Source organism: Chiloscyllium punctatum, chromosome 26, assembly GCF_047496795.1.
Source record: "Chiloscyllium punctatum isolate Juve2018m chromosome 26, sChiPun1.3, whole genome shotgun sequence".
In the NCBI taxonomy this organism is placed as follows: Eukaryota; Metazoa; Chordata; class Chondrichthyes; order Orectolobiformes; family Hemiscylliidae; genus Chiloscyllium; species Chiloscyllium punctatum.
The window spans coordinates 63,312,130-63,339,007 of NC_092764.1; the positions used below are offsets into that span (position 1 = coordinate 63,312,130).

General features: G+C 42.5%; 1 protein-coding gene across 1 annotated transcript in view; it reads left to right on the forward strand.

The window, feature by feature from the left end:
- The first annotated feature begins 2,128 nt into the window (after positions 1 to 2,128).
- Positions 2,129 to 26,878, forward strand: part of LOC140496196 (adhesion G-protein coupled receptor G2-like) — a 54,583-nt gene continuing 29,833 nt past the window's right edge. The window contains exons 1-4 of the mRNA XM_072595696.1: positions 2,129 to 2,180; positions 14,320 to 14,436; positions 14,531 to 14,561; positions 17,158 to 17,275. The gene's annotated coding sequence lies outside the window, so the exon portion shown is untranslated. The remainder of the gene's footprint in view (positions 2,181 to 14,319; positions 14,437 to 14,530; positions 14,562 to 17,157; positions 17,276 to 26,878) is intronic.

Genomic DNA, 26,878 nt, shown 5'->3' on the forward strand with positions numbered 1-26,878 from the left:
GCAGAGCATGAAGATCAGCTTAATTTTCACACTTCCAAATGTAGTAACAAGTAGCAGGATTTAAACACCATAGTAATCTAATCTAATCTAATCTAATCTAATCTAATCTAATCTAAAACCATAGCATTTCAAGGTATCAGCACTGTTTTAATAATCTTCCTTTAAAGCTGCACTGAATCTTTGAGTTAAGGACACAGACACATCATCCATCCGTTCATGCACTGGAGCTGTACCTTAACCTCTAAGTTTATTCTTCAAACTTAAATACGATAGATTCTCATTTTTAGTCACTGAGGTAAAAATGATATCTCTGTGTTCCAACAAGACACCTCTATTCCAAATAATATCCCTTTTAGCTGGTTTGAGAAAATTATTGAGATTTTGTGTGTTGAAATGTTTTGGATTCTTGTTGGCTTTGACCTTTGAAGACTTTGAGATCTGTCACCTTCTCCTGATCCCCTTTTGAATGTGCTTCATTGGAATCTTTCTCAGCGATGTCAATAGTTCCCTTCTTCTGTTTCTCTTTCTAATATTTTCAGTCTTTTGGGAAATTAATGTACCACATCCTTCCCATCCTCTGGCCTTTTGCTTTTCCTCTTCCCTATCAGTAGAAATTCCATGGCTCCATGACGGTGGCTGTGGGAAGCTGGGTTCCTGACTGACAACCGGCTTCAGACTCATCTCCCTGAATCACTTCCTTTGGAACAGAATTGGCTGCATTGTGTGGGTCTATATTAGTTTATTCAATCAGGGTGAAGGGACTTTTGGTTTCTTGACTCCGATCATGTTCTAGTTTCTCTGAGATACATCGCACAGCCTTCTGTAACCAATCATTTTCTTCCCTGTGAAGTTTTAAAGAGTGGAAACTTAATTTTCACTTCTTTCACCATTTCCTCTGACTTTTGTTTTCTCCCTTAGTTCATAATTCATTCTCAAATTTGCTGATTTTTTTTTACATTCAACCACGCAACTACTCTGGTCAGTTTAGTTGCCTCTGTTTCATCGTGGTCTTAAAAAAACCAGCTACAAGTTTCACCATTTCACATAATAATTCCATACATTATGGAACTATTCCTCCCTCTGTATCTGATTTCTTGAAAGTCTCTTTGTTCAAAAATCTCGTTTTTTCTCTTTGCATGGAACATTTCATCTTTCTTGTTCTCCAGTCTGAGTCAGCATTTTGTCTGTCTTCGTTTTTAATTCTGCACTGAGCCAAGTATTCTGAGCCTTCAGAAAGTCCTTCTCCTGTTCAAGGTATTTGTCATGATACCTCACAGAGACTTTTGATATTTGATGTTCTAAACTGAATCTTTATTGAATTTGCTTTCACGTGTTTATCATTGAAACATTTTCAGTTCTCACTCAAGTATTTTCGTTCCTGTGACCGATGCTGAAGTGTTCTCACCTGTTTAATTTTTCTTCAGTAAATTCATCATTTTAGCGTGGAAGTTGGTTCCCCACATTACTCAGTTTTTCCTTAAAGTGTGATTATCGGCAAAAGGCTTCTTGGGTTTGGCCGCAGTAATTGTGGAGTTTGGGCAAGATCAGCATGATCAGGAACTGCAGCAACACACTCATTGCTGTGTGACTGTCTATGCTGGACAACTCACTATTCAATATCATTTCCTCCCCCTTCAATGAGTAAACCAGGAATAATTTACACAATTTAATTCCACTTCCTAGCCACTTTGTAAGTTAACTTTGTGCAAGTAAATAGATTCATAAATCTTTATTAATACTTTTTATTTGTCAAACCATCAGCAACAAATATCACAACATCAGCCGCCATCAAAGACTGACGTGCCCAGAGTCTGTCAAAATATTAATTAATTTTCTCATGAAGGAGAAAGAGAATCATTCTTGCTGAGAAATAAAATACCAGTAACCCTCCCATAACATGACAGTAATGCAATTTAGCAGTGCTGAGTTCCAGGAACAATTCCTTCAAAAGGTCTGAGACACATTCTAGAAAGTTCTAGGAGAACATGCTGCTTGTCTATTGCCCCTGGTTCATGGGTCCATTTCCAGCAATCAGTGCAATGTGGTTGCTATGGCGCATCTTGTTTCCAAGGACACAGAAGCTTTCAACTTCACTCCCACTCTCAGCATCTCTCATTTTGACTTGAGGACAGTATCCTTTTGGGTGGAAATTTCTGCTCCATTGAGTGGCATGGGAAAAGGTAAGAAAACTGGAAAATATAGGGAGAATGGAAAAATCAGATTCTTGATAATATTCCCAGTTTTCCCTGGAGTTTACATAATGCATTTTCAATCTTGCAAATCAGCAGTTACAACCTTATTTCAAATGAAGTTGCATCTCATTATTCGACAGACTCATGTCATTTTGTAAGCAGCTTCCAGTTCTCCTCTCTGTCCCAGAGAAACCAGATCGCACCAATTCCTGACATGAAAGTCACCGCGGTTACCTGGCAACAATAGCTTGTTGTTTCCTTCTCTGTGTCTTTGGACAAATCCATTTTACCATCATTTCATCTCGAGCCTCCATGTCATGTCAGTTGCAAACTGAGTAATCTCACTGGTTTGCCATTTCTGTGTCACTTTTCCAACCTGTTACTGGAAGACAGCACTGCCACATTCTCACTCTGAACTGTAATGTGCAAAGGCATGGTCCGTGATGTTCAGGGTGACCTTTTTTAGATGGAGGTTTTATCACCGTGGGTATGTGCCTTAATTTCACTCCCCTAATCTAGAAATAGCACTGCGGCATATTTGTGGATAAGGTTACATTGCTTCGAGCTCTATATCAAGGTATATGACCATAAGACCATAAGACATAGGAGTGGAAGCAAGGCCATTCGGCCCATCGAGTCCACTCTGCCATTTAATCATGGCTGATGGGTGTTTCAATTCCATTTACCTGCACTCTCCCCGTGGCCCTTAATCCCCTGTGAGATCAAGAATTTATCAATCTCTTCCTTGAAGCCACCCAACGTTCCGGCCTCCACTGTGCTCTGTGGCAATGAATTCCACAGGCCCACCACACTCTGGCTGAAGAAATGTCTCCTCATTTCATTTCTAAATTGACACCTCTAAATCTAGGGCTGTGCCCATGGGTCCTCATCTCCCCGCCTAACGGAAACAACTTCTCAGCTTCCACCCTTTCTAAGCCATGCATTATCTTGTATGTTTCTATTTGATCTCCCCTTCAACCTTCTAAACTCTGATGAGTACAATCCCAGGATCCTCAGCCATTCAGCGTATGTTAGGCCTACCATTCCAGGGATCATCCGTGTGAATCTCTGCTGGACACGCTTCAGTGCCAGTATGTCCTTCCTGAGGTATGGGGCCCGAAACTGGACACAGTATTCTAAATGGGGCCTAAGTAGATCTTTATAAAGTCTCAGAAGTGCATCACTACTTTTGTATTCCAACCCTCTTGAGATAAATGACAGCATACATTTGCTTTCTTAATCACAGACTCAACCTGCATGTTGACCTTTAGAGAATCCTGGACTAGCACTCCCAGATCCCTTTGTACTTTGGCTTTATGAATTTTCTCACTGTTTAAAAAATAGTCCATGCCTGTATTCTTCTTTCCAAAGTGCAAGACCTCACATTTGCTCACGTTGAATTTCATCAGCCATTTCCTGGATCACTCTCCTCCACTGTCTAGACCTTTCTGCAGCCTCCCCACCTCCTCAGTACTAACTGCCTGTCCACCTAACTTTGTATCATTGGTGTACTTCACCAGAATGTCCCAGTCCCTTCATCCAGATCATTAATATATAATGCGAACAGCTGTGACCCCAACACTGAACCCTGCGGGACCCCATTTGTCACCTGCTGCCATTCCAAAAAAGAACCTTTTATCCAAACTCTCTGCCATCTGTCAGATAGCCAATCCTCAATCCATGCCGGTAGCTCACCTCAAACACCATGGGCCCTCACCTTAATCAGCAGCCTCCCGTGAGGCACCTTATCAAAGGCCTTTTGGAAGTCTAGATAGATAACATCCACTAGGTTTCCCTGGTCTAACCTACTTGTTACCTCTTCAAAGAATTCTAACAGGTTTGTCAGGCACCATCTCCCCTTACTAAATCCATGCTGACTTGTTCTAATCTGAGCCTGCACTTCCAAGAATTTAGAAATCTCATCCTTAATGATGGATTCTAGAATTTTACCTACAACCGAGGTTAGGCTAATTGGCCTATAATTTTCCATCTTTTATCTTGATACTGACCTCCTGACAAAGCCTGTATTGCACATTGTTTGAGGGTATTACACGTCGTTTCCTAATGATTGAGTTGAAGGCTCAGGAGGGCCATTACTGATATGTTGTCCAATCCTGACGATGTCCACAGATTTCTCAGCTCAAGTGTCAGATAGAATCTGAGGTTGGACGATTCCTTGTTCCCTACCTGCCCCAGAGAGGGAGCTGCTGGAATGGATATGCTACAGTGAGAGTTTTAGTTCAGAGGCCTTGGCGAGAGGTGTGTGTAGTGATATTATTAGAGGGTGTGGTGGCCCTGTGAGAATGATATAGCAGAGAGAAAGTAGTGACACTTGGCCGTGCAGTGTGCAGAGTGTCCTTAACTTTCTTTGGCACTGCTGGGCCTTGCGTTTAACCCGAGACTATGCACTGACCTGGGTTGCTATCACCATCCAGGCTGGCTGTATCCTGTGCTGTGGCCTCATTTGGTGGTTCTCGGGGAAAAGGGGCAGTAGCCTATCCCCCCACCTTAGGCATGAGCAACTCCAGGTCCCTGTCAATGAAAGGAGGTTCCAGCTTCCCTTTCTGAGCCATTTCCTCAGTATCAGGAGTGGTGTGGCACAGTGGGAAGGGCAGGTCCTGGTTTGCAGTGCCTGGTGTTCTTTGGAACTGGAATTTAATTTGGTGCCAGTGGTGAGTATGTTACAAAGTCCCGGTAGCAGTGAACACTTCCACCTGTCCTGGCACACAATTCCATGGGTCAGGTACCAGAGAGGCTGCTGGGGGAATTATTAAGCTGGAGACTGGGCGTTGGCATGAGAGAGGTCAAGAGGGGTCAGGGCACCATGAATCTCACTGCAACAAAGTGATAGAATTCAGCCCTTTGTCTTCCCCGTTGTTCCTTCCCATCCCTGACTATTCACCTTCTTTTCATCCTCCACCTTCTACCTTTAACAAATTATACACAGACACTGCTGGAGAAACTCAGCAGGTCTGACAGCATCTGTCGAGAGAAAACAGAGTTAATGTTTTGAGTCCAGTGACCCCTGTTCAGAAGTGATGAGGCTGGGAATAGCTGGGTATTTATTTGGATGACAGGAGATGGAATGGAAAAGGTGCAAGTGATCGGTCGCAATGGAGACCAGAGAGAGAGAGACAGAGAAAGAGACAGAGAAAGAGACAGAGACAGAGACAGAGACAGAGACAGAGACAGAGACAGAGAGAGAGAGAACAAAGGTAGGCAGACAAAGGGATTGGTGAGAGTTAACCAGGGAAGAGAAGCTAAACAGGTAATAATGAGGATTATGAGTAATTAAAACTGGGTTAGCTGTGCTAAAAGCAATCCATTTCATGACAGAACCTGAGGTACATTGTGTAGACAATAGACTTGGAAGGAGGTGTTGATGCTCAAAAATGATTAAACTGGATATTGTATTCTGAAGGCTTTAGTGGGTGGATCCAGTAGATGTGAGACAGCAGAGTCGAGAGTGTGGTGCTGGAAAAGCACAGCAGGTCAGGCAGCATCCGAGGAGCAGGAGAATCGACGTTTTGGGCATAAGCCCTTCATCAGGAATGAGGCTTGTGGGTCAGGGGGCTGTGAGATAAATGGGAGGGAGGGGCGATGTGGAGCTGGGGGGTAGGTAGCTGGGAATGTGATAAGTAGGTGAAGGTTGGGGCGGGGGGAAAGGTGATATGTCAGAGGGGAGGGTGAAGCGAATAGATGGACAGGAAGATGTCAAGAGGGTGGTGCCACGTTGGAAGCCTAGGAATGGGATAAGGTGGCGGGAGGCAAAATGAGGAAACTGGTGAAATCCACATTGATCCCATGTGTTTGCAGGGTCGCAAGGCGGAAAATGAGGTGTTTTTCCTTCAGGTGTCGGGTGGTTAGAGTTTGGCGATGGAGGAGGCCCAGGACCTGCATGTCCTTGGTAGAGTGGGAGGGGGAGTTAAACTGTTCAGTCACAGGGTGGTAGGGTTGGTTGCTGCAGGGGTCCCAGAGATGTTCACTGAAATGTTCCACAGGTTGGCGTCCTGCCTCCCCGATGTAGAGGAGACCACATCAAGAGGAAACAGCAGATGATATGTGTGGAAGTACAAGTAAATTTCTGTCGGATGGGCAAGGATTCTTTGGGGCCTTGGGCGGAGGTGGGGAGGTGTGGGCACAGGGTTTGTACTTCCTGCATTGGCAGGAGAAGGTGCCAGGAGTGGGGTTTGGGCTGGTGGGGGGCATGGATCTGACAAGGGTGTCGCAGGGGGAATGGTCTCTGTGAAATGCAGATTGGGGTGGGAAGGCCAATATATCCCTCTCACCTTTCCCCTTCACCTTCATCGACCTCTCACATTCCCAGCTTTCTTCCCCCCAGCCCCACCCCCCTCCCATTTATCTCTCAGCTCCCTGACCCACAAGCTGCATTCCTGATGAGGGGCTTACGCCTGAAACATCGATTCTCCTGTTCCTCAGATGCTGCCTGACCAGCTATGCTGTTCCAGAACCATACTCTCTCTGAACCAGGAGATGTGTTGTACTTGGACTTGCAGAAGGTGATCAGCAAGGCATCTCACTGAAGATTAAGTCATAAGAGTCCATGGTGTTGGAGATTGTACGTTGGCAATGATAGAGACTTGACTAATGGACAGGAAACAGTAAGTGGAGAACAGGGGTTATTTCTCAGGTTCGCAACCTGGGATCAGTGGGATCAGTGATGGGACTGCAACTGTTTACAATGTATTTTAATGACTTGGAGGAAGGAAGCAAATGTACTGCAGCCTAAACTTGCACGTGTCACAAAAACAGGTGGAAAGGCAAGTTGTGAGAGGAATACAAAGAGTTTACAGAAGGTACTGGTACGCTTGCCTTTATTGGTCAGAGCATTGAATATAGGAGTTGGGAGGTCATGTTGCAGCTGTACAGGATGTTGGTTCGGCCACTTTTGGAATATTGTGTGCATTTCTTGTCTCCCTCCTATAGGAAGGATATTGTGGAACTTGACAGGATTCAGGAAAGATTTACAAGGATGTTGCCAGGGTTGGACGATTTCAGCTATAGGAAGAGGCTGAATAGGCTGAAGCTGTTTTCTCTGGAGCGTCGGAGGCTGAGGGGTGACCTTATAGAGGTTTATAAAATCATGAGGAGCAGGGATAGGCTAAATAGACTTTTCCCTGGGGTGGGAGAATCCAGAACTAGAGGGCATAGATTTAGGGCAACAGGGGAAAGATTTGAAAGGGACCGAAGAGGCAACGTTTTCATGCAGGGTGTTGCATGAATGAGCTGCCAGAGGAAGTGTTGGAGGCTGGTACAATTACAGCATTTAAAAGGCATCTGGATAGGTACATGAATAGGAAAGGTTTAGATGGTTATGGGCCAAGTGCTGGCAAATGGGACGAGATTAATTTAGGATATCTGGTCGCCATGTACACCAGTTGGACCCAAAGGTCTGTTTCCATGAGGTACATCTCTGCTACTCTCTGACTCGATATCAACAGGTGAAATAGTGGGCAAAATGTTGGCAAATGATGTATAATGTAGGAAAATGTGAAGTTGTTCATTTTGGAAGGGAGAACACAAGAACAGTGTTATTTAAATGCAGAATAACTGCAGAAAGCTACAACACTAAAGGAATTGGAGGGACATGTGCATGAAACTCAGAAAGCAGGTCATCAGGAAGACCAGTGGAACATTGGGCCTTATTTCATTGGGTTTGGAATATAACAGTGGGGAATTGTTTTAGTTTTCCACCTGTTACCCAGTAGATAAGTGCCCACATCCAATGGTCTCTGAGTCTCTGCTCAGGCTGCTTCTGGAAGTTTGGAAAGCTCTGCCTGTCCCCTTTAGGGACAAACCCAACAGCACTGAGGCGAGTGATCTTGGCTGTTTCACAATCGACAGAAACTTCTTCAGAAAGCATTTCAAAACCCACAGGGGTTTCACCAGTCAGCCTGCTCTGCATGAGAAGGGTCCAGCCTTCTGTGGGACAATTGTTTTGTTCTGCAATGTTTCAAAGGAAAGGAAAATGCCTCCATGTCCGTTTCTTCAAATTTGTGGATTGTTGGGAAAATTTAAATAGCACCAGACTTGGCCCTGAGCTGGAGGCAGATCTTTCCCCATCAATATCTTCACTGAGTTCTGGGGAATTGTTCCATCTTAGTTCAAACTTTTAGGACTGAAATTCCCTTTATTGCCCCCTCCCTGTTCTCCCTTTTTGCTTTCCTCCCCTTCCCTTTGGAATTCTAGTTCTGGTCTCCTGTGTTCCAACAAATTCTTTCCCAGTGCTACCTCATCTATTTCCAGCTCTACACTTCCCTCTATCTCCCTCAAAATTAGCCGTTTCCATAAAACCATCAGATATCGGTCATTTAGCTCATTGAGTCGGCTCCATCATTCAGTGAGATCCTGGCTGATTTGATAATCCTCTGCTCCACTTTCCTACCTTTTCCCTGGAACCCTCGAGTCCCTTACTGGTTAAATATCTGTCTATCTCAGCCTTGGATATCCTTAATGGCCCAGCCTCAACAGCCCTGTCTGGTAAAGTCTCACAGATACACCACCCTCTGAGAGAAGGAATGCCTCCTCATCTCTCTCTTCAAAGTGCAAACACTTCCTTTGAAATTATACCCTCTGCTCCTAGACTCTCGCACAAAGGAAACCGACTTCCCCACATCTACCCTGTCAAGTCCTCTAAGAGTCTTGTGTGTTTCAATAAGGTCACTGTTCATTCCTGAAGCCTCCAATGACTACAGGCCCAACATGCTCAGCCTCTCCTCATAAGACATCCCCTCCAAACCTGGTACCAACCTTGTGAATCTTCTCTGGAATGTCGCCAAGGCCAGTCTATTTTTCTGAGATAAGAAACACAAAACTGTTCACAGTATTCCAGCTGTTGTACAACTGGTACCTTGTATAGTTTTAGCAAACTTTCCCTGGTTTGATTCTCTATTCCCTTTGGAATGAGGGCTAACATTCCATTTGCCTTCCCTATTTCCTTTTGAAATTGGATACTAATTAATTCTGAGTCATGCATGAGGACTGTCAAATCCCTCTGTTCTGTAACTTTCTGCAGTCTTTCTCCATTTAAATAAGATTCTACTCCCTTGTTTTTCCTGACGAACTGCATAAATTCACATTTTCTCACGTTATGTTCCTTCTGCCAAGAGTTTGCCCATTCGCTTAATCGATCTCTTTTTTGTGTCATCCATACCACTTGCTTTTCCATCTATTTTTCTGCTGTCTGCAAACCTGGTGAGAGAACAGTCACCTTCTTCATGCAGTCACTAATATATATTGTATATGATTGTGGCCACAGAACTGGTCCCTGTGGCTCACCACTGGTTACAGGCTGCCATCCTGAAAATGCCCCCCCCCCCCTTATCCCAACTCTGTCTTCTATTAGTTAACCAATCCTCTGTCCATGCTAATGTACTTCCTCCAACACCATGAGTGCTTATTTTTTTAAACAGCCCAATGTTTGATACCTCATCAAAAGCCTTCTGCAAATCCAATTTATATCATAAACCACTTCCACTTTATCTGTCCTGCTGGTTACTTCCTCAAAGAATTCAGGTAAATTTATCCCCTTCATGAGGCCATTCTAACTTTCCTCAATGATATTACATATTTCTAAATGCTCTCCTATTACATTCTCGATAATTGACTCCAACTTGACTTTGTTCAGATGTTAACCTAATCGGCCTATAGTTACTTGTTATTGTCTACTTCACTTTTTAAGTAAAGGTGCTACATTGCCAGTTTTCCAAACCTCTGGGAACATTTCTGAATCCTGGAAAGAGTCTGGGAAAATTATTATCATTGCATCCGTGATCTCTCCAGCCACTTCCATTAATTACTTGGGATAGATCCCATCGGAGTGTCTTTAGCCCCAGCAGTTTCTCTCGCACTTTTTCTCTGGTGATCATTATTGTATTTATTTCCTCTCCTCCTTTGCAACTTGATTATTTAATAATTTCAGAATGTTGTTAGTGTCTTCTACTGTGAAGACTAATGCAACGTATTTTTCAGCCCCTCTGCCATTTCCTGGTTCTCCTCATTCTCTAAGAGGCTTAGATTTCTCTCTTCCTTTTTATACCATTAAAGAAATTTTTGCTAACCATCTTAAAATAATTTGTAAGTGTACTCTCAGAGATTATTTTCTCCCTCTTTAATATTTTTGGTCATATTTTTTTGGTTTTTAAAGCTTTCCAAATTGTTTGGCTTGCCACTAATCTTTGCCACCTTGTACTCTCCTTCCTTCAATTTGATTCGATCCTTAACTTCCCTGGTCAACCATGGTTGGCTTATAATCTTCCTGGGATCCACCTTCCTCACTGGAATATGTCTTTACTGGGAGCCATGAACTATTTTCTTTAAGTTCTGCCATTGTCCTTAACCATCATTGCTGCTAAACCCCTTTTCCAAACCACTCTGTCTTCATTCCTTTGTAATTACCCTTATTTAAGCTTTGCAGAGTTGTTTCAGACCCACATTTCTCCCTCACAATTTGAATGGTATATTGTACCATATCACGATCATTGTTTCTCAGCTGCTCTTTTACTCTGATGTTATTTATTAAACCTGTCTCATTATATATCACCAGATCCAAAATAGTCTGATCTCTAGTTGGATCTATAACACATTATTCTTGGAAACTGTCCCAAATATTCAATGAACTCATCCTCCTGACTTCTCCCAACAATCTGACTAGCCCAATCTGCGTTAAGATTAAAATCACGCATGATTAATGTACTGGTTTTGTTACATGCCTTCATTATGTCCTTGCCTATTCTCTGTCCCACAATATAGCTCTGGTTAGGAGGCCTATAGACTATTCCTTCCAGTGTCATCTTCTCCTCATGGCTCCCTCTGCTAATCTGACTGACCCAATCTACATAAAGATTAAAATAATCCATGATTTTGGTTTGTATAATTTTAGTCTTGTGCACAGGAACCTGGATTTATAAAATATGATTATTTACAGCACAATTATCCTCATTCCTCTAGAATTAGGATTCCATGTCAGCGTCATGTGTGATCACATGTGTACAGTGAAAAGTGTAGAAAGCCGCCATTCCCAGCACTGTCTATGGTTCGATGCCAGATACGAGCATCCAAGTATTTGTTTTGGCCAATGTTGGAGGTGTGCACTGATTCCATTGCAGGGCCACTTCTCCATTGGTCATTACAAAAGTTAGGTTTAACCAGGGGGTCGTTAACCTTGCCAATTAGAGAGAGCTCAGACTGTAGTAAAAACAGCAAGTGCTGTTCTAAAATGGCTGTGTAAAATGAAGCAGAGATTAATCATAAATGGGCCTGTTACAGCTGGGAAGGGTATAATGAGTGATGTGCTGTAGGATTAGTACTGGGACTCCACTGTATACAATTGACATAAATGACTTGGACAAAAGGACAGAAGGTATGTTCCCAAAAGATATACAGAGGTACTTCGATTATCCGAAGGCCACAGGCGGGGAGTATTCCATTCGGTGAACCGAATGCCGGATAACATAGATTAGCCATGCATCGGGACCTTGTGATCTTGTTTGGATAATCCAAAATTTGGATAATCGAATGCCAGATAATCGAGGTTCCTCTGTAGATAAGTGAAGTGAATGGGGAAGATCTGGCAAATGGAATATAATGAAGCAAAACATGAAATTGTCCATTTTGACAGAAAGAATAAAAAAGCTTATGATCTAAATGGTGAGAGATTGCCATGCTCTCGGGTGCAGAGAGATATATCTGTGTCCTAATACAGGAATCATTAAAGGTCAGTGTGTGGGTACAGCAAAATATTGGGAAAGCTAATAGAATGGTATAATTTAATGAGAGGAAAATGGAATCCAGAAGTGAAGAGGTGAGACCACATCTGGAATACTCTGTGGAGTATTGCTCACCTTATTTAAGGAAAGATGGAAATAAATGGGAAGCCGTTCAGGGAAGGTTTACCAGACTAATACCTGGAATAGAAAGGTTGACTTATGAGGAAAGTTGGACAGACGAGGTTTGTATCCATTAGAGTTGAACAGGGTAAGAGATGACACGGTTGAAATATATAAGATTCTAAACGGCTTTGACTTGGTGGATGGAGAAAGGATGTTTCCTCATCTCGAAGAAACTACAACTCGGTCTCATTGTGTATGATTTGGGGCTTGAGAAATGGAGAGGAAGCAAAATATATTTTTCTCAGAGTCATCTTGAAAAGTTGGTAGAAGCAGAGGCCTTGAATATTTTGATGTCAGAATTTGCTAAATTCTTCTTAAAGCAAGAGGTGAAAGGTTATTAATGGGAGTGAAAAATGGATTTGAGTCACAGTTTTTTACATGTACAGTGTAAACCAGTAATAACATTCTAAAAATAATCAAGAGGCGAAACATTGAGGCTGGGGAGGAAATAAATCAGCAGAGACAAAGTATTAAGGAAACTAATAGGGATAAAGGTTCCCTAGACCTGATTCGCTGCTTCCTAGAATATTAAAGGAGGGAGCTACAGAGATACTGGATGTGATAGCGGTAACCTTCAAAGAATCGTTAGATTCTGGAAAATTCCCAGAGGATTGGAAAACTGCCTGCCTAACACATTCATTCAAAATGTGGACCAAGTTAAACATCACACAACACCAGGTTATCGTCCAACAGGTTTATTTTGAAGTGCTGCTCCTTCATCAGGTAGTTGTGGAGAATAAGACCACTCCTAAAAGATATTGGAGTTGAGATAAGGGGAACATTTGCCAGGATGACAGCCTCTAACTCACAGAATGTCACAGGGATCAGTGCTGGAGCCAGTGCAATGGCCTCCTTCTGCACTATAAGAATTCTGTGATTCTGTATGGAGGGATATCTTTATGAGAGGTTGAGTAGGTTTGGCCTGTACTCACTGAAGTCTCTCAAAATGAGAGAGATGACCTTCTTGAAACATTTAAGGTTCTTTGAGGATTTGACACTCCCTAGATGCTGAGAGTTATTTCTCTTTGTGGGAGAGTTTACAGGCAGGGGGCATAATCTCAGAGGAAGGGATCATCTTAAGACAGAAATGATGAAGAATATCTTTTGTCAGAGGGCACTGGTTCTGTGGAACTCTTTACAGAAAAGGGCTGTGGAGACTGGACCATAAAGTGTATTCAAAACTGAGGTAGACAGATTTTTAATCAGTGACAGAGTTAAAGGTTATTGGAAAATAAGTAAGAAAGTGGAAGTGAGAATGATCAGATCAGCCATGAACTGATTGAATTGCAGACCCTTTGGGCGGAATGGTCTACTTCTACTCCTTGTGATCTTATTAAATTGTGGAACAGGCCCAAAGGCGTGTCTGGCCTGCTCCTGCTCCATGTCCATCTGTTTATATGTGTCCCTCCCTGCTAGGCCTCAATGTTTAGCAGGTACATCTGGAACCTCCACCAGACTGGGAAGGCTGAATAGGGCCCCAGTGTATTAAAGCTTCAATTTTAAATGTTTGGATTTCTTTCAGCAGTCCAAAACTTGATCTCAGCCTGAGCCCCTGGTTAGCCCCAATTCCACTCCTGTTAATGTGGGATTCCCCTCCGATCAGGGATAGATAGAGCAGTTACACAATAGCACCCACTGAAGGGCTAAGACTTGGGAATTCTCACATTTAGAGTCTGTAGACTGATTCTCCGTGATAACAATGATCATGTTTTAGTCATCATTGAAGTATTTCAACATTTATCCAAGACCCAGTGGTACTTAGGTACTGATCGAGTACACAGACATTCTGGAATATTCCCTGACCCCCTTTCAGTTGCTCAAAACTAATTACACTTCTCATTTTCTGAGTTCTGAAGAAAGGTCAAACATTTGAAAATGTTAACTCTCTCATTTCCTTTTCCATAGATGCTGCTGGACATGTTAAATACTTCCTTTTGTATTTGTCCTTGGCAGATTGTTGGGCGTTTTATTGTTTGAGACACAGTGTGACACTCTGTTGTAAAACAGTGTCACCTGAAATATCAGGGCAATGGGTATTTTCTTATCTCTGTTTCTAATTAATTTATGCACTAAAAATAAATAAACCTTGCTTATTTCACTGAGCACTTATTAGAGCGACTGACAACAAGTTGGAAATAAAAACATCTATAAAATATTCATGGTATGAACTTTTACTTTCAGATCTGTTTCAATGTTTTTACCATATTTCTTTACAGGACATTTTTGCCTTTTTTCCAAGTGGTGACCCATTTAAAATTACAACACAGAGTAACCTTTCCAATCATGTCAGTGTCACTACCCCAGTGACGGGCAGAGCCTGTGAAACACCCCTGGTAAGTTCCAATTATTATTCAGTATCTCCATTCTGTTATTTATAAACATTTATTTGATTGAAAACTTATCTGATGCTGTAAATTTCCACTTTAGGAATCAAGCATCAGCACATCCTCTTCAGCAGGTAAATAAATGCTTTTATAAATATATTATTCTGATCTGGACAATTTCCATCTCAAGTTAAATCTGTTTACATCAACAACTTACAATTTTCTTAAGCAATTAGGTTGCCATTGAGGACCCATTCTGTGATATTTCAGGGTACTGTACATGACTGTTGTGTGATAGATGCCCTTTGCTATCACACATCGAGGCCTGCTGCAGTTGGACCTCTGTGAGACAGTTCCATCAGAAATTTAAACTCAGCTCAATTGTATGTCCATTGAAGGAAATACTGGCAAAATTCCCATTACATATGAGTACTTTAAACTTAAAAAAAAGATTATGGCAGATCCGAGCTTGGCCTAATCTTCACTTTCCCGCCCAATCACTGTAAACCTCAACTCCCTCGTGGATTAATAATCCAGCAGCAAGGTAACAGCTGTTTGACAATTCAAATCCAACCGCTCATCAAGAGTGTCCACTTTGGTGAGGATCTCATCGTAACCAATCTGGAGTGTAGTAAGAGGTTTCCTCATTGGTTACTTACCACACAACTATGGGAAGTACATCTTTCCACCAATGAATCATTTAAAGCATTCGCAGATTATGGATATTGTCAAGAAGACAGACTTTTACATAAATATTCTGTTGCTAGTTATCACAAACTATTCCTTACTAATGGAAGTGAATCCCATGACTGGATTAATTAAATGCAGTTCTGGCCTTCACTGTAAATATTGGACTAATCGGTGACTCCTTACAGCCTGGGAGGGCCAGAAATGTAAAAGGAACCACTCTCCCTGCCCTGTTGGTGAAGCTGGTGCCATGCACCCAATTAGTGCATCGGTCACTTTATAATGCAGCAATGATCAGTCTGATGTGTGCAACATGAACAATGGGGTCGTGAAATGATCCTGTTCCAGGAAAATCAAGTACTGCAATTCTCTTTGCTGCTGCTTTATTGGGACAGCAATGGCTGCTTGTAGCAGATGGTGGAGGTTTGTCATGGTTTCCTTCAGTTCTCTGCCTGAAGAGAGGTCCAATTCACAGCCCATCAATCTCCACCATGAATGGAGTGAGGAGAAGGGTCTTGAACCCACCCCAGTTAGATTGGAGGATATCTGTGTGCTGGGGGCACCAATCTGATACACACCAGCCATCCAGCCAACTGAGCTCACTGGCCACTTCAAGGGATCTGAACATGTACTGTTTGACACATGTTGAAGCCTGGAACTATTGAGGGTGATGGTCAAAGGTCTAATTCATTTTGATATCTCACCATGGCTACTCATGCCATCTGCCATTGCCATATGTTGGAAGCATTTAGAAGTGGTCACTAAACTGAAGTCACTGGAAAATCTCAGCAGGTCTGGCAGCATCTATGAAGAGAAATCAGAGTTAACGTTTCAGAACTGAGGAAGGGTCACCGGACCCCTAACGTTAATTCTGATTTTTCTTCATAGATGCTGCCAGACTTGCTGAGATTTTCCAGCAATTTTGGTTTTTGTTTATGAACACCCCATCTTTAACTGTCAAACCTCGGAGTGAGACCAGAACCTCCAATCATGGCCTCATGTGGACATTTCCAACATACGTTACAGGATTGAGCTTTTATGTGGAATTTTGGATATTGCAGACCATTTTTAACCAATTCTGATAAGAGGTTTAGCAAAATCCGTGGAGTCACATCTTAATTAGCTTCACTTCACAAACAAACCCACAGGAAACAGAATTCTAAAAACTGAATCACTGTTCACTGAATGAAGATAGGAATCCATCAGTGGATAAAGAGACAATTAGATCCCAAACTGTTTCGATTGTGTAAATGAGATATAAAATTGGAAATAAACTCCAGCCTCTGCAGTCTAGAAATCTAGAGTTTAGAAACATGAGTGTTCTAGAAATGTTCTGAGTGGATTTGATTAACTTTAAGCACCATTTTAGTCCAATAGTTTGTGAGTGGAAATGGGGCATAAGTAACTCAATATTTTTACTGCTTTATAATGTTTTATCGGTGTTTTATGCTGTAGGTGAACATTTATAAGTTTGATGTTCTCCACTTTTGTGTTTTAATGTTATTCTTTAATCCAGAAAATTCCAATATCCAGAGATACTTTGATCCTGAACATTCTGGATTGGAGAGGTTACAGTCTATCCATTTCATTAGGCTCAATTTTTTCTCTATGACAGAAGGTTCTTCATGTAAACTGGTCCAAATGATCCCTCTGTCAGATTGTGGATTTGCTGTAGTCCCAGTTAATAATTATTCTAGTTTTTTGAAATATTTGATAAGTTTGAATAATTGTAAAAGCATAGTAACATGATGGGATTATTACTGTTTAAATTATTTGTAATGAACTGATTGATGCACCAGTTTGAAACTTCTCTCCTTACAACCCAATTGAAGATTTCACTGATCGATTTGAGTCAAAACTGGAAATTTCTCTCAAACTCATTAACCAGTTAATTAAAAAGCTGAGAAAGAGATTCCACTCCCAGAATAAAACAAAGCGGGTTTACCCCGAGACCGTACTGTGGGTCTTTTCCTGTTGGTATTTTGAAGGGCTGGAGCTGATTTGTATTGACCTGACTATTTAATCTTCTCCTTCTCCACTCAGGGCCGACTGAGACTTGTGAACATTTGCGGCGCCAGCTTGATGAAAGTGAACAATGCACGGCTGCAGTTGGAATAGTGAACAAATTCATCCAGAGATGTACCAACCACACTCCTCACATGTAAATAATTATTCTCCTAAAGGGCAATGTCAGCCTCACAACACAGTTCATTTAGATATCATCCCAGTACTAGGGTTTTTAACTAGACTGTATGTTCAATAATACTTGGTGTTTTTCTGGCTGTTCCCTCTGTTTGAACCTACTCTGTGCTCGTATCCCAGTCTGAAGGAGGTACCCGAGGCAGTCTTGTTGAAATATCAGAGGTCTCACCTGATGACTGGAGAGAGTCAGCAAGAAACCCATTGTGTCTCTTTAGGACGAATACCAGCCAAACCACATGCCAATCAGGCAGTGGCACGGCGATTGACAGAGCCTTCCTTGGAATCATTACCCTGGGGGTAGCAGTGCCATACAGTGAGAGCTGCTGGCAGTCGATGTGCTCAGCAGTGCCACTGAAGTGGTCATGGATGATGTCAGAAGGATCCCCGCCCACTGGCTCCCCCAAATCCCAGGCTCCTGGAGGAGCCAAGCCACAGATCAGTAATGTAGCAGGGATAGTGCTGTGGGAAGTTGCAGGGAAATAGGGGCCAGGAGGGTAGGAAACAAATGCAGGGGCAATTCTCACCAACCAATCCCTTCCTGATCTGCTATCCCTCAATTAGTTACTGATTGCCTCTGATTGAAGGACATCAACACACAATCTCCCCAGAGGTGACAAGCAGCCCACACAGTTTGATCAGTCCAGCACGCCACATAGCACCATGCCCACTTGTAGCTGCGTTAATCCCAGCAGAGGTGGTGTGATGAGGCCATCTTGTGATCCATTATTGACACTTGCGGAACGTTTCAGAGAACACCTCTGGGACACCCGGACCAACCAACCCAACCACCCCGTGGCTCAACACTTCAATTCCCCCTCCCACTCCACCAAGGACATGCAGGTCCTTGGACTCCTCCATCGCCAGACCATAGCAACACGACAGTTGGAGGAAGAGCACCTCATCTTCCGCCTAGGAACCCTCCAACCACAAGGGATGAACTCACATTTCTCCAGTTTCCTCATTTCCCCTCCCCCCACCTTGTCTCAGTCAAATCCCTCGAACTCAGCACCGCCTTCCTAACCTGCAATCTTCTTCCTGACCTCTCCGCCCCCACCCCACTCCGGCCTATCACCCTCACCTTGACCTCCTTCCACCTATCGCATCTCCAATGCCCCTCCCCCAAGTCCCTCCTCCCTACCTTTTATCTTAGCCTGCTAGACACACTTTCCTCATTCCTGAAGCAGGGCTTATGCCCGAAACGTCAATTCTCCTGCTCCTTGGATGCTGCCTGACCTGCTGCGCTTTTCCAGCAACACATTTTCAGCACTTAAGGGCCTTGACTATGAGCATGGTGGGGAAGTTGAGCTGCAGCCCAGACCCTAACTCTGGTGAAGATGGGAAGTCAGCAGGGTTCAGGTAAAACACCATCCCACCTAATTATTTACCCTCCCTGTCTCCAAGCTCGTGAGAACACCAGTGAGAACAGGATATTCTGCTCTAGCCTCATGCTAGTATTATTCATGAAAATCCTTTGCCAGAGTGATAAGTAGGGGGGCAGAAATTAGGATTTATATTGCTTCTTTTACCATCAGCAAGCTCAGGTAAAATTGGCATCAAATGGAGAAATCTTTCTTGATGTAAGACGTTAAACTTGAACATTTCTGTGTTGCTTCCATGGAATGCTCATTATATTTTGCACACCTCCCTATTCTGTTTCCCTGCATGTGTGGAGCCCAATACACTTCAGGACAGTGCTGAAAAATATACCTATTCCCAGAAAGGAACTACAGAAAGCAAGCCATTGTCTTGTTAAACCAGCATCCCCAATGTTTAAACCACTCTGGTCTCTTTCCTAATGGCTGGATCGAGCTTGCAAAATAATTTAAGTGTGTTACATGTTACATTGCCATTTAAAAGTGTCTGCACAAATGGGGCTTTTGGCCTACTCCTTCTGCGAACTCATGTTAATATTTGTGTATACTCTGAGTAGGGCAGCAGTTGGTACGGAAATCAACATCGCTGTAATGGACCTTGATCTGGGAGTTTTACCCTTTCATGTTTGTGTGTCTCCAACAGAACTCGTGCTGTATGAAGCAGTTTCTCCACAGAGATCAATGTGCATTGTCTGAGAGAATGTTCTCCTGAGAGATGACAAGTTTCCAAACTGGGATCAGTATTGGAACCCTTGTTTTTCCTGAGTTATATTAAAATTCTAGATCATGGAGTATAGGGGCCAAGCTTCCAAATTTATAGAAGATACAAAACTTCAAGACACTGTACACTGTGAGGATAGTAGTGCAGCACCTCCAAAGGATATTGATGAAATGGTAGAATGGATGTGGAAGATTCAATGCAAAAAAGTGTGAGGTGATGCACTTTGTTAGAAAGAACATAGAGAGACAGTATGAAACAAAGGATGTGCAAGGGCAGAGAGACCTGGAAGTACATGTGTGTGAGTCATTAAAGCTGACAGTTCAAAGAATAAAGCATCCTTCACTTTATTAACAGAATAACAGAACAGGGAGGGGATTCTGAACCTGTCTTAGACACTGGTGAGTCCTCAGTTGGAGTATTGTGTACAGTGCTGGGGTACCACACTTTAGATGAATGTTAGAGAGTGTTGAAGAAGCTTCTGAGAATGTTCCAGAGATGAGATCCTTCAGCTATGAAGATTAGATTGAACAGTTGGAATTATTGGTCTCAATATACTACGTATATTCTGCTTGCGAGTTAACATGAAATTAGACCTTTACACCATTGTGACAAAGCAGCAACTGTTTTATTCTCCATATTGTTCAGTCAGACTAACTCTGAGCCTGTGAGTGTAGGCCAGTTTCCGCCTGTTGTATCCAGATGTTAAGCTTGGGCCTAACCTTGAATCAGGTTCAGTTTGACTTTATGTCTGCAGACCAAGAAGTCACATGGATCTATCTCTGGGCAGACATAAAATGAGGTTACATGAGCTTGTCACCAGGAGGTTTGTAAGAGGTCACACACTCGCTCCAAAGCATTACGGTTGATCTTGAATTAAAGGAGACAGTATAAAACATAATATATGTACGTATGAGTCAGGATCAGAAACAGGCTATCTGGCCCCTTGAGCCTGTCTACGCCATTGAAGATCTTATTGAAGATCATGGGAGTTGGGGGGGAGGGGTTGCTGATCTGAATGTAACCTCAACTCCACATTCCGCCTCCTCCTGCCATAACCTTTCACCCTTTACCAAGAATCTATCTACCTCTGACTTAAAAATACTCAAAGTTTCTGTTTCCACCAGCTTTTGAGGAAGAGTGTTCCAAAGATACATGATCCTCTGAGAGAAAACAACTCTCCTTATCTCCATCTTTAAACCCTTTGTTTTTAAACAGTGACCTCTAGTTTTGGATTCTCCCGTAAAGAAAGAACATAATCTCCACATCCTCCACTTCGATTCCTTCCAGGTCTTACATTTCAATCAAGTCACCTCTTACTTTTCCCAGCTCCAACAGATACAAGATGAGATCGTCCAAACCTTTCTCATTAGCCAACATGCCCATTTGAGTCTCTTAAACCTCCTCCTTCATTTCCATCCTTCCTTAAATAAGGAGATCAGTGTTATACATAGATCCACAGATGTGATCTCACTGGTGCCCTGCATAACTGGAGCACAACCTTCCCACTTTTATATTCAATTCCTCTCACAATAAACAATTACTTTCTAACAGCGTTCCTAAATACTTGCTGTACTTGCATGCTAGATTTCTGTGATTAATTCACTAATAAACCCAGATTGCTGTGTTTCACAAAGATCCTACAATCTCTCCATTTAGAAATGTTTCTGTTTTATTTCTCTAAAACGGGGTCGTTGCAGTTTCCCACGTTATACTCCATTCATCAAATCTTCACCCAATTATTTCCCTGTAACCTGTTGTAGCCTCAATCTGTCCTATTCATGACTCTGTATTCTACCTATTTTGGTGTCATCAACAAATTTAGCAATTCTGCCTTAGGTTTCTTAATCCAATTCCTTTATATAAATTATACAAGTTAGAAGCCCCAGCATTGATTCCTGAGGCACATTATTTGTAACACCTTGCCTACCAGAAAAAGGCCTATTTATGCCACTTTCTGTTTCCTGTTAATGAGTTAATCTTTGGTTCATATCAATGTATTATACCCGACACCCTCAGGCTTTATTTTCCTCCCTAACCTTTGACATGGTGCCTTCCGGAAATCAGTGCAGTATATCCACCTTTTCCACAGCACATGTTACTTCTTCAAAGAGCTCTAGTAAATTAATTCATTTTGTTATGGTTTCCCTTTCACACAGCCTTGTTGACTCTGCCTAATTATTTTCAATTTTTTTAAGTGCTCTATGATAATATCTTTGATCATAGCTTCTAATATTTTCGCTCTGACAGATTTTGAATAAAGGAATTGCATTAATTATCTTCCACTTGAACAGATATTTCCCCAAATCCAGCAAACTGTGCAATACGAGAAACTACATATCTACTTCCACTCGCCGCCACTTTTAAGTCACTTGGATGGAGTCCATCCGGACCAGAGAACTTGTCAGCACAAAGCTCAACAGCATTTCCCTCATGATTGCAAATTTCTTTCCATCTGAGGCCTATTATCCTGCCGTATCAGGTCTCGCTGTCATCACAAGATTGAAAAGATCTTCTGAGTAATACAGTGGTTAATGTTAGAAGATTATTCTAATATGAGTGTTTGAGGGAGACTTGAGCTAATTAAACACAAAGAAAGGCAATACTGCCACAGACACAAAGATCTGGTTTCCAGTGGAGTCCTGGAGACACCTATACCCATTAAAATGGTGGACACGACCCAGATGTGAAACTGTTGGATGCATTTCTGACAGATTCCATTTTCACTGGAAGGGAAAAGATAGCAGCATATGATTCAAACATGAAGGAAACCTAAAATTAGCAGGCCCCTTTAGACTCAGTGTTAAGTTCAAACAGACTCATTTTTGCCTTAGCCAGGATCTTAATCTACGATGTGGGGTGACATTTTGTTTTTGAGGAGACTGAAATGCTCTTGAGGGACGGATAATGTCCATAAAACTGTAATGATGTGAAGTGATTTAATTTTCTAACCATGTAGAAGATCTTAATGTATAGGTTGTCTTTGTCATTGAGAATTGAAAACTGTTCTAACAATTACATTTTCCAAGGGCTATCACTATGTCACCATGAAATTTCCTAACATGTACTTTGCATTTCAAAAATGAAATTCCATGAAAGATATTGACATTTTGTGAAGTTAGTTTTTTGCATGTCTTTCCACAGCAATGTGACCATTGCAAGAGGGAAAATGGAACATACATCAAGGTTTCAGTATCAGTTTCAGAAAATTGAATGGAAAAAATAATGGGACTTGGTTTAGTTAAATTTCCAACCTCTGATGTTTCCTCCTATAGGTATTGAAGCAGTCAGTGCAGAAACTAAAAGGGTGGGCATCATAATTTCAAGTCGACCTTGTTTTGAGAATTGTGCATTGGATTGGAAATTTACTAATTATTTAAGATAGGAAAAAGAGGGAAACCAGTTGCAACACCTCCTGTCAGTTTAACATTGTTTGTGGGAAAGGTACATGCATCTGATGTTAGGGCTAAAGTTACAGACTAGGAGGGTAGATCACCCAATTTAGAGTCCAATAATATTGAAGGGGTACATAGTTCTTGAAGACTGATGACTTACTCCAGACTGAATTTGGTGGTTGTGTTAATTTCAGCATCGATGTGGCTTAAAGATGTCGATTGATGGTTTATCCATTTTTTGTGGAGACAGCAGCGATAGGTTGAGTTCTTTTTACAACCTTGGTCTGTGGCACGTGGATAGTCAAGATCAGCTGACAGGGTTCCAAACTTGCAAACTGGGTAGAGAGAAAGCGAAACAAGGAGAACCCACTCATGCATTTCATCCCTCAGTGTCTCAGATGTTTGCCCAGTAAGGCAGCTGCTTAAACATATAAAGAGGTTTGTTGTCACATGGCATTCTCTGTCCGATTGCCCAGTGACCCAAGTGTGACACTGGTAAGTACAGTTCAGCTAGAACTTGATTCAATCATGGCTGGGAATTCCTCTCTCAGCCAGAATCCCATTGTTCAAATAATTCATCCTTGAATTATTGAATCATAGAATATCACTGGACAGAAGGAGGCCCTTTGATCCATTTGGTCTGTACTGTCTCCTGAAAGCATTGCCCAGCCAGTCCCAGTCTCTAGCCCTATCTCTGTATCCCTGTAATTCCATTACTTTCACATATATATCCAGTTCTCTTTTGGAACCTGAAATGGAATCTGACTCCATCCCTCTCCCTGGCAGCAAGTTCCAAATCTTAGCAACTCTCTGAGGAAAGAAGTTTCTCCTCATTTCACTCCCAGCTCTCTTGCTGGCAATCCTGAAATTTCTGGTAAATCTCCTTTACACTTGCTCCAGGGCTTTAACATCCTTCCTTAAATAAGGTGCCTGGAACTGAATACAATACTTCAAATGTGGTCTGACCAATGATTTACAGAGGTATGGCATCATCTCCCTGCTTTTATACATTCAGCTCCTACATAAACCCAAGGATCCTTTACACCTTCTCAATAACTGTTTCAAACTGTCTGACCACCTTCAGAGAATCATCCACATGACCCCTGAGTTCCCTCTGCTCCTGTACCTCCCCTCAGGGTGGTACCATTGAGCCTGGATTCTGTATCGTGATTCTTCTACCAAAATGTATCACCTCAAATTTCTCTGCTTTGAAATTCATCTGCCAGGTGTCTGCCTATTTGGTCACCTTGTCAATGTCCCTCTGAAGTCCCTCAGTATCCTCCTCCCAATTCACTATTCTCCTGAGCTTAGTATCATCTGCAAAGTTAGAGATTTTACCCTAAACACCCAACTATAAATCATTTGTATAAATCAGAAAAAATAAGGGTCCCAACACCAGTCCACAGGGAACAATAGTTTCAACTCATCTCCAGTCTTAGAAATGCTCACCTACACCTACCGTCTGTTTCCGACCTTGTAGCCAATGTCTAGCCCATGCTGACAAGGACCTATCAATCCTAAACCTTTCTAATTCACGAACCATCCTGCCGTGTGGCACCGTATCAGATGCTTTCTACAAGTCCAAATGTACAGCATCCACAGCACTACCCTCTCCACTGCCTGTTTCACCTCATTAAAGAACTCAATTAAATTTGTCAGATATTGCTGAAACTTGACAAAACTGTGTTGATTGTCTCTAGGTATATCTTTATCTTCTCCCCTGTTATAGCTTCCATCAGATTTCCTCCTATTGATAACAAGCTGACAGGTCTGCAGTTTCCTGGGTTATTTCCCAAATGCTCCCCTACTCTGACATTCTCCACTTGGCCTCCCTCATTTCCTTGGACCAGATCCAATCCTGCTCCCTCTCTGTACGACTGGAAATGTCCTGTTCCACACTGTTCTCCTGAACACTTGTTTCCTGACTAGTCTACCCTAATGGTAATTGCAATCACCAACAATCACAATCCGACTTGTCTTGAAGATTTCCATAATCTGCCTGCAAATGTTCTTTTCTATTTCCTCCCCATTATTTGGACGTCTATAATAAATATCTAACAAGGTCACCACTCCCTTCCAGTTTCTCACCTCTAACCATATCGATTCCATCACTGCTACTACATCATATCCCACGAGACAAATCTCTGTTTCCTGTCCCCAGTTTTGTTCACTATACTCCGTACATTTACATACATACAATTTACCCTGCCCTTATTTCTTCCTTGCCCAGTGGGAGGCAACCATTTCTTTGTTCACCGTCAACACTCAAACCTTCCTTCACTTCCTTTTCCTTGTTCTCCATCTTCTCTGTTTAGCCCTTCTCTGGTACCTCCAAAACTAGGTCCATTAGTTAACCCACATCCCTGCCTTACAAGTTTAAACCCACACTCACTACACTATTTACTCTTTCAGCCAGGAGATTATTTCCATTTCTGTTTTGGTGAAGCCCATCTCCTATTTCCCAAAAGTGATCCCACTTGTAATAAAATCTAAACCCCTCCATCCTGCAGCATCCCTCAAGCCACACATTTACCTCCCTGATCTCCCTTTGCCTAAATGGTGAAGCTCATGGCACAGGGAGTATTCCTGAGATTCCTGCCCTGGAGGTGCTGCATTTCAACCTACTCCCTACCTCCTGAAGCTGATCCTGTAAGACCTCCAAGCTATCCCTCCCTATGTCATTGGTTCCAATGTGAACAGCCATCGGTTTTTCACCCTCCCTATCCAGCCGTTACATTACATCCCAAATCCATGCACTCAGGAAGCAGCAGAGCATACGGGACTCACAATCTCATCTGCAAACCAGACTGTCTATTGCTCGAGCTATTGAGTCACCAACTGCTACTGTCTCCCTAATCAGCCTCTCAGCCCTTCTCTCTTTTCCCAGAGTACCTTCATGCACCATGGTATTGTGGTTTTCCTTCGAGTCATCTATCCCCAATTCAGTCACATTGCTCACTAAATAGGGATCTAAAATGTCAGACCCGTTAGACAGCTCCATGGAATCCTGAGTTTCCTGGATCTGCTGTCTCAATTCCTTTCAGTCACTCACATGCCTGCCATCTCTACACTCCTACTGCCTGGCCATCACATTGTGGAGTGACCACTCTTTGGTACGACTGTTCTTTGAGACTGTTCTTCGATACTGGGTCCTCCACAATCCCCTTCTCAGTTGGAGTAAGCGAGCTGTCTTCTCCCAGAGTCCTCCTTGGTCACTTCTCATGACCGACCTCTGTTAGAAGCTCATTCTCTTGTTGAGCACAGGGACCTCCGCGATCCCCTTCTCAGTTGTGGGAAGTGAGCCAACTGCTCCTAGAGCCCTCCTCGATTGCTTGTCACTACCTCCACCTCATGGTGTATCACCAGCCCCTTGAGTTTACCTGTTGGATTGTTTGTTGACCTTTGTTCATGAGATAAGGATTGGCACCCATTCACACTCTTTCCAGGCTATTTCTCTTGGTGCAGCCTGGCAGACAGGGTCACTCCATTTCACTGGTTTAAAATGTAGAATGTACAAGTGATGGTGCTTTCTGTGACTGTGATCCTCAGTCAGTGCAATGTGGCTTTTGTCTTTAAAAAAAATGAAGACATTTCCCAACACGACCTTCCTCCTTGCCTTGGTCCTAACTGGCTGACCCCTTATTCTGTGACTATAACCCTCCCTACCATCCATCTTTCTTAGTTACAAAGTCTTCTGCTTCTACACATCGGGAATGTCCTCGATATCTTTCTCTGCCTTTCTGTTTTATAATTAATCATGAATAAACCGGCTGTAATTGTGTACTTTTATGGAATTACTCAGATAGACAGATGTCGTATCTCAATCATGTAAAACACTTAAATCCTGAAACATTTTAAAAATCATAGTTGTAGATTTATAGAAGAGGTAAAGTTGTCATAATCTTAGAAGATCACTGAACTACTCTCTCATGGAGAGAGATTACTGGAGGTGATTAAACCTGAAGGTCACCGAGGGGATGGGGTGTTTGAGAAGGAGGGTCAGTAAGGGGATTGAACCCATGGTCATGACATTACTCTGCAAAACAAACCAACCATCCAGCCAACCAAGCTAACTG